Source organism: Chrysochloris asiatica, unplaced genomic scaffold (assembly GCF_000296735.1).
Source record: "Chrysochloris asiatica unplaced genomic scaffold, ChrAsi1.0 scaffold00026, whole genome shotgun sequence".
NCBI lineage: Eukaryota > Metazoa > Chordata > Mammalia > Afrosoricida > Chrysochloridae > Chrysochloris > Chrysochloris asiatica.
The window spans coordinates 4,223,230-4,232,480 of NW_006408544.1; the positions used below are offsets into that span (position 1 = coordinate 4,223,230).

At 39.7% G+C, this 9,251-nt stretch overlaps 1 pseudogene; it reads left to right on the forward strand.

The window, feature by feature from the left end:
• The window catches only part of LOC102818087, a 20,241-nt pseudogene extending 11,248 nt beyond the window's left edge, over positions 1 to 8,993 (forward strand).
• Positions 8,994 to 9,251: the final 258 nt, after the last annotated feature.

A 9,251-nucleotide genomic window follows, 5' to 3' on the forward strand; every position in this document is an offset into this window, starting at 1 on the left:
TTTTTTTCTTTGGTTTTGGAAAGTTTGATTATGTCTTGGTGATTTTCTTTTGGGATCGGTCCTGTTAGGTTTGATTAGCTTCTTTTCATCTTTCATGATGTTAGGGAAATTTTCTTCCAAAAATTTGACAATTTTCTTTTGCGCTTTTAATTGTCTCTTTCTGTTCTAGAATTCGGGTTACTCATAAATTAAAAGTTGTTCCTCTTCATGGTGTCCCACATTAACTCTTAGGCTTTCTTTGTTTTTTTTTCATTATTTTTTCTTATTGTTCTTCTAGCACACTAGTATTGAGAGATTTATCTCCAGGCTCACTAATTCAGGCTTCCATTACTGCAAATCTATTCCTTTGCCCTTTCAATGTATTGTCTGTTTCTGAAATCTTAGTATTAATCTTCTGGAGTTTTAATTTCAGGTTTTGTATTTTTCAAAATTTGCATTTGTTTTGTCTGAATTCTATAATGTTTTCCTGAATTCTTCTAAAGCCTTTTGTGTGTTCTTCTTGCTTTCCTTGATCTTTCTATCAATCCTCTAAAGGTATCTAAATATCATTCTTTTGAATTATTTTTCGGTTAGCTCCATTACTTTTTCTTCCTCAGGAATGTTTTCTGTCTATGCATCTTGGTCATTTGTTTGAACCATTCTCTCTTGTTTATTCATGTGACCTAAAATTGTCTGTTGTCTCCGGGGCATTATGGAGTTATTGTATTTATGTTTATATGTTCTTAAGCTCTCACTAACTGTCTCCTGTGGGTAGAGTTAAAGAATGGAAGCATGTACACTTTTCTTGTTTACCCTTTATGCATCTCAGTTTAGGGTGGGCTTGACTGGTGTTGGCTGCTGTCTAGCATTGATCAGGTGGTCTAGGTCATGATATTAGCTCTTGCCCAGTAGGTGGAGCTGCAGAGTGTATGCTTGTGGCTGGGTTGTATAGGCACAGTTGCTGTCTCCTGTTGTGTGGGAAAGAGACCCCCCTCCCCACATACAAGAAAACAGAATGAAAATAAACAAGGAACCAACAATGAAAAGAGAAAATAATAATGAGAAAAAATAAATAAGAACAGGGATGAACTAGAAAGAATGAATACAATAACTATAAAGACAAAGAGGGAGAGGGAAATGGAGCTTTTTGCTGTTGTTGTTGTTAAGTGCTGTTGAGTTGATTCTGACGCATAGCAACCCCATATAGGGTTTCTGAGGAGTGACTGCAGACCTGGTGGCTCACAGTCCAGTGCTTGTCCTGTAGTGCTTACCAGGAAATGGAGCTATTGAAGAGAAAAATAAAAGAGAAAATAAAATGAAGAAAAATTTTAAAAAATTTAAGAGTAACCCAAAAGAGAAAAACGGGAGAGGAAAATGGGAGTATTAAAAGAGAAAAATAAGGGAGGAAATAAAAGGAAGAAAAATTTTAAAGACTTAGAAAAACCAAGGAGAGGGAAGATGAAAAGAGAAATAGAGTAGAAAGTAGTAGAGAAAGATCAAGGGGGGCGGGGGGGAAGGCAAAATGAGAAACAGAAGAAGGAAAAACAAAAGTAGAGACAGAAATGATAAAATTTAAGGGAATACAAAGAAAGGAAGGAGGAGAAAAAATAAACAAACAAATACCATGAAACAACAAAAGGAAAAAGCAAACCCTAAAACAAAACCAAAAAAACAGTGCAGCTGTTGGAACCAGAGAAGAGAATACACATGGGGGCTCCTGAAAACCAAGGAGCTCACAAAATGGGTATGGAAGGGATGTGACCATGGCTCTAGATGGAGTTCCTATGGGCCTCAGGGTTATCTATGTACAGGACACTCAATCTAGAAATAGTTTGTGGAGGCCCTTGATGGAGCTGGTGTCAGTGTCTACTAGGACCACAGGGAAGCTGGGGGAGGGTGACTGGTTAAACGCTGGTCTGGTGGCTCTGTGGGTTCTGTAGGTCTGGAGCCAAACTTGCCTGAATCATGTGGCTCTGAACTCTTGGAGAGGGGTCTGCACTGGAGGTGAATGAGGGTGGATGTTGGCCAGGGGAATATGAGGAAAAAGATTTACACCTTTCCCCTCATCTGTGTGAGTCTGCTCTGCCAGTTGCCAAAGCTGCTCACAAAAGTTCAAGATGGTCATGCTGTGTTTGGTTGGCTGTTCACCTCCTCTCTTGCCATCCCTGTGCTCAGCTCCTCCTACTCAATTCACTTTTCTAAACTTTCCTCTGAAGTTCATGGGTCCAGAAGTTTTATCTGTGTCTATTTCATTTGGTCTCTCGTATTTTTGTTGTAGAGGGTCCATGTCTGCCTAGCCCGCCATCTTGCTAGAAGGCCTCTCTTCCTGTTCTGGAATTCTAATCACATATAAGTTATTCCTCTTGATAGCATCCCACATAAATCTTAGGGTTTCTTTGAATTTCTTTATTCATTTTTCTGATTGTTCTTCTTGCAGATGAAGATTGAGAGATATGTCTTCAGATTCAGTAATTTGTCCTTCCATTGATTCAATTCTGCTTCTTTGCCTTTTCAGTGTATTATCTATTTAATGTTAATCTTTTTGCTTTCTGACTGCTGTTTTTGTATGGTTTCCCCCCCTCCTTTTTTCCCATTCATTTAGTCAGCATGTTTCCTGAAATCTTTTGTAGTTTTGTCTATGTTTCCCCTTGATTTCCTCTGCAGTTTTCTCAATCATTCTCTCAATCGATTGAAGGTGCCTAAAGAGCATTATTTAAAATTTCTTATCAACTGGTTCCGATTCTGTTGCTATATTTTCTGTTTTTTTAGACACTTGTTTGAAGTACTCTGTCTTGTTTCTTCATGCAAGCTGAAATTGTCTGCTTTCTTCAAGACAATGTGGGGTTGTATTTACATTTAATTGATAATTGTATATTGGTGTGTTGCATGTTCTCAGGAACTCACCACCTGTCTCCTGGTGGATGTGGTAGAAACTGGAAGTGTGAACCATTTTCTATTCACTGCTTGTGTAGCCTCATTCAGGGAGAGTTCACGTGCCTTCAGAAGCAGGGGGGCTATGCCTGGCACCCAACCCCAAGCAGAGCAGAGGCTGTGCAGGACGGGATGCCACTGGTTGCTAGATTGGTGGGGGTGGGGACTGGCCCCTAGGAGGGCGTGGGAACAAGGGAGAATTGCAACCCCCTTGTCACCCCCTCGCTCCAGTCTCATCCTGTGCCAGCAGGTTGCAGTATCAACAGCCACGTGAAAAAGCCCAAAGATGGCAGCGCTGCCCGAATCCACCTGTTTTTCTTATCTCTCACTGTTCCTGTTCCACTTAGTCTTCCAGTTAGTGTTCAGTCTACCTCTCTGCCCTATCCGCTGAAGTTCAGTGTTCCAGAATCATCTTCTGTATCTGCTTCACTGTCTCCCTGTCTTTGTTGTAGAGAGTCAGCTCAGTGCATCTACCTACTCTGTCATCTTTCCTCAGACTGGTTAATGCAATTTTTAAGAGTGACGGCATCAACTATTATTAGGAAGAACTTCATACAAGAAATGTTGTTATTGTTGGGTGCTTTTGAGTTGATTGTTAACTCATACTGACCCATGTGACAGAGTTGAACTGCCTCATAGGGTTTCCTAGTCTGTAATCTTTATGGGACCAGATCACTAGACCTTCCCTACCCCCTGAGAAATGTTTAAAATAATTTAAATAATATAAATTAGAATACTGCAGATTAGAGTGTATCATAATTCTAATTTTTGTAGAAGTGTTTTCTGTAGTAGTGTTAGTAACAAATTATCTCAAATAGCTCTATTGCTTCTGTTTATAAAAAGACATCTGAAAAATACAAACCTTAGACAAAGAAAATACAGTAAAACATGTAACTAACATGATTAATATCTAGTGTATAACTCCTATAAAACAATAAGAAAATGAGAAATAATCAGTTGAGAAATTGGTAAAAGGCCAGTTTCTGTTCAGAAGAGGAAATGTGTATGGTCAAAAAACGTTCACCTTCATTAATAATCAGGGAAATGTAAATCAAGACCAAAATGAAGTATCATTTGACATCCACTCAATTGGCAAAGAATTAAGAAATATGATAATACTTTCTGAAAAGAATATTGATTAATAGGATCTTATTCCTTACTGGTGAGTGTGGAAGTTGAACAATCACTTTGGAAAACATTTTGAATTGTTGAATAATTACATACTATTTTTAGATATATAATTTTTGCCCATGTACATCAGGAGACTTGTGATAAGAATTCCATAGTAGCACTATTTGTAAAACAGAAATTAAATGGAAACAATTCAAATTCCATTGACCACAGAATTGATAATTTGTGGGTAAATCTTAATAGCTTAATATTGAGCGAAGAAACAAGTCTCTGAAGATTACTCTTTTCATAAAGATCAAAAACAAATAAAACAAAACAATATCTTATTTAGGCATCCATAAGTGTGATAACACTTCCAGATAGCAGTTACTTCTTGGGAATGGCAGAAGGATTGAATAGGAGAGGAACAGATCTAAACTAATATTTTTGCTCTAAAGATGGGTGTTGAGCTCAAGGATGTTTATTCTATGATTAAAAATAAAGAAACAAAGGGCTGGTTGGTCCAGAGCCCATGGACAAGGACATAGCCACGGAGGGCTAGAGCTGGGAGTGAAGCATCCAGCTGATACAAAGTGAGGGAGATGCACAAGAACACCCAAACTTGCAAATAGTACCCATTTGACCTTGCCTTAATGGCTTGATGATCACAACTCAACTAGAGGAAGATAATTCAACAACAAAACAATTTTTGATAAAGGAAACAAGGGTAAATTGCTACAATTTGATGAACTTGACCTATGCTCATGGAGGTAGTAGCTCTAAATACCAACAGAGAGGGAAGGAGTCTTCACATCAAGTATCAATGCTATCCCCTCTGTACACAGGGTAGATAGAGATGGGCAATTTAGACACTGGCTACCTAAAATGAAGGGGCGATAAAGGCATGAAGTAACTGGCTTACAAGGTTTCAAGAGGAACAATTCCATGGTGAATATACTTCACTAGTATTGTTGTTCTCTCATATACCTATCTACTGCTTGGTTGAAAGTTGGACCATGAGGGTGAGTTCCATTCCAAACCTGAAGATTGGCCAAGGACCATAGTCTAAGGGTTCCTCCAGTCTCTTTCTGACTAGTAAGCCCAGTATTTTTTTTTTTTTTTATGATTTTGAGGGTGTTCCATATTTTCTCCCACTCTATCTGGGACCTTCTAATGTGACCCCTTTCAGAACAGTTGGCAATGGTAGCTGAGCACCATCTAGTTCTTCTGGTCTGATGTTCACATGTTCCATTAGCCCACTAGACCAAATGATTCCAAGTATCTTCAATTTTCATTACTCTTCTTCCTTTTACACATGGAGAGACCAAAAATTGCACCTTAGATGGCTGCTCATGAGCTTTTAAGATCCCAGTCACTACTCACCAAAGTAGGATGTAGAACACTGTCTTTGTGGACTACATTATGCCAATTGACTATGGTATCCCCGAGACTATGGTTCTGAGACCCCAGGCCCACCAACTCACTGCCTCAGGGTATTTGGTAATGTCCAAAGAGTTTTCATCATTTTGTCCCTTGTGTGTTTCACCACATTCATAGCTGTGTTTGCAGCAAAGGTAAGTACCCATATTGTTGTTAAGTGCCTTCGAGTTGGTTCTGACCCACAGCGACCCTGAATAGGGTTTCTGAGGAGTGGGCTGGTGAGCTTGAACCACCGACCTTGTGGATCAAATCGACTTTGAGTCTAGTGCATGTGGATATTCTTTTACTGTCCCTCCCATACCCATTCAACTTGTGTAGTAGTATATGTATCTACATGCAGAACACTGTTGTTTCAGGTTTGTGTATATAACAATACTTGCTTCTATTCATTTTAACCCTTACATTCCTCCCTGTGTCTTCACTTATCTTCATCATTCTTCTGCCAACTTCCCTCTTTTTATGTACTGCCTTTCCTGTCATCTAAGTTAACATGTATCTACCCTCTAGCTAGTGAATTACTCTCCCTTCTCTCCTGCCCCTGTAATCATTGAAAAATGTTTTTTTTAGCATGAAAAAACCTTTTCTTGAGCTTTTACAATAGTGGTCTCATATGATATTTACCCTTTTGTAATTGACTAATTTCACTCAGCATAATGTCCTCCAGGTTCATCCATGTTAGGAGGTGTTTCACAGATTCATCATTATTCTTCAATGTTGGTACATTCAATGTTGGTACCATTCTGTATAGGTACTAAAGTTTGTTTATCCATTCTTCCACTAATGTACAGTTAGGTTGTCTACATCTTTTTGCTACTGTGAATAATGTTGCGACAAACATTGGTGTGCATTTATCAACTTGTGTTATGGCTTTTATTTCTTGGGAATATATAATATACCAAGTAGAGGAATTGCTAGGGCATATGGTATTGCTATTTCTAACTTTTTGAGGAAGCACCATACTGTTTTCTACACTCTTTACACCATTTTACAGTCCCACCAGCAATGTACGACGGTCCCAGTCTCTCTATATCCTCACCAGCATTTGTTGTTTTCTGTTTTGTTTTGTTTTTTTAAACTTTGCTATTAATGCTGGTGTGAGATGATATCTCATTCCTGTTTTGATTTGCATGTCTCTATGGTTAATGATCATGAATATTTCTTCATATATTTGTTGACTACCGGAATGCCTTCCTTGGTGAAGTGTCTGTTCATGCCCTCTGCTCATTTTTTAATTGGGTTATTTGTCTTTTTCTTGTAGAGGTGTTGCAGTTTTCTATAAATTTTAGAGATTAGTCTCTTGTCTGATAAGTCATTGTAAAAAAAATATAATAATCCCAGTTTGTAGGCTCTCTTTTTTTCTCTTTTGGTGAACTCTTTTGATGCATATAAGTGCCTAATTTTTAGGCGGTACCAGTCATCGAGATAGATCTTGAAATGTTCTTTTTGACAATAAATGTGATGCTATTCCTCTTGAATTTGTTGTTCCCGGCATAGTAAACCATATGATTGTCAGATTCAAAATGGCCAATACCAGTTTGTTTCAGGTCACTAATTTCTAGGATGGAGTACTTGTGCGGTGTTGTAGACTAGGCACTGGAAAATTAACCACAAGGTAGACAGTTCAAACCCACCAGTAACTCCTTGAAAATCCTATACAGGGTTGCTGTGAGTCAGAACTTACTAAAAACAACAGTTCTTTGGATATCTATCTTTATGTGTTCTATTTCATTTTTGACAACTTCCAGTTTTCCTAGATTCATATTGCATACATTCCATGTTCCAATTATTAATGAATGTTTCCAGCTGTTTCTCCTCCTTCTAAGTTGTACCCTATCAGCAAATGATGGTCCTGAAAGCTTTAATGTCATCATGGTTGACTTTATCTTGAGGAGGCAGCTCTTTCCACGTTGTATTCTTAGTGCCTTCCATCCCGAGGGGCTCATCTTCCCCCACTATATCTGACAATGTTCTCCTGCTATTCATAACGTTTTCTATTACTAAACATTCTAAAGTAGTCTGTCTCTCCTTCTTAGTCTGTCTGCCTTAGTATGCTAGCTCAACTGAAGCCTGTTCATGATGGGTGACCCTGCTGGTATTTAAAATACTGGAGGCATAGCTTCTGTCATTACAGTTAACATGCAAGCCACAACTGTATGACAAATTGACATATGAGTGGTGGTCCCAAGGAATTAGGTACTTGATAAAGCTAACATTTGAGAGATGATAGATTGTGACTCTCATGGGGTTTGGATGGTGTGGGTTATGAGCGACACATGGCTTTCTTAGGTCAATTTCCCTAGGTGAGGACTCTTGTTCAAGTAATTCATGTGGGCATTATTCTCAGAAGGAGGTTCTCTGGTGGCAAAAATGGTTAAGTATTCAGTTGTTAGCCAAAGGTTGGTGGTTCAAACCCACCCAGTGTCTCCACAGTTAAAAGACCCAATTATTTGGTTCTATAGATTCCAGTCTCTCCGCGGGAGAAAGATGAGGCTTTCTACTCCCGTAAAGATTTACACCCTCGGAAACCCTGTACAGGGTCGCTATGAGTCGGACCCGACTCGATGGCACTTAACAACAACAACAACATAGATTCCAGTCTAGAAAACCCTATAGGACAGTTCTACTCTGTCACATTGTTTCTGTAAAAAAAACAAAAATCCTCAGAATTGGACCAATAACTTGGCTAAAGCTAAAAGCAGATCCAAGTGATGGGACCTGAGTTGGGGCAGTGAAGGCTTTTGAGGAGGGCTCTTCCTGATCCGGATTGGCTCTCCCTGGCCTCAGTGCCTCACCCACTCTCTTCTCCCCATCCCCTTCCTTTACAGAGCTCTGAAGGGGAAGCTAGCTGAGCAGGTGGAGTGCTACGATGACGATGACGACATGGCCACCTGCATGAAAGCCATGATAGAGCAGGGGGCCGAGCTGTCCGGCGAGGAGCGCAACCTGCTCTTGGTGGCCTACAAGAACATGGTCTGGGGCCGCAGGTCTGCCTGGAGGGTCATCTCCACCATTGAATAGAAAACCCACACCTCCGACAAGAAGTTGCAGCTGGTTAAGGACTAGTAGGAGAAAGTAGAGTCTGAACTGAGATCCATCTGCACCACAGTACTGGAATTGTTGGATAAGTATTTAATAGCCAATGCAACGAATTTGGAGAGTAAGGTCTTCTATCTGAAAATGAAAAGAGATTATTTCCGGTACTTTGCTCAAGTAGTGAGTGGTGATGATCCAAAACAAACAGATAATTCTCAAGGAGCCTACCAAGGGAGGCATTTGATAAAAGCAAGCAAGAAAAAAAAATGCAACCTACGCATCCAACTCCCTTAGTGCTGGCTCTTAACTTTTCTGTATTTCACTATGAGATCCTTAATAACCCAGAGCTTGCTTGTATGCTGGCTAAAACGGTTTTTGATGAGGCCATCGCCGAACTTGATACACTGAATGAAGACTTGTACAAAGACAGTACCTTCAGCATGCAGTTGCTTAGAGACAACCTAACATTATGGACATCAGACAGTGCAGGAGAAGAATGAGATGCAGCAGAAAGAGCAGAAAACTAAATGCTTACAAGTGTCATCCTTCTCCCCTTCGAGAAACCTGTTTACACATCTCCATTCCTCATTCTATTTGGATTTCCTATAGCAAAGAAACCCACTCACGTGTATGGAGCCAACTGTTGATAGTTTTTTCACACTACAGCTTTAGGAAAACTCCATTCCTTGATTTGTGTTTGTCTTGGCCTTCTGGTGTGCAGTTACTGCTATGTTGTCAGGTGCCATCGAGTCGGAACC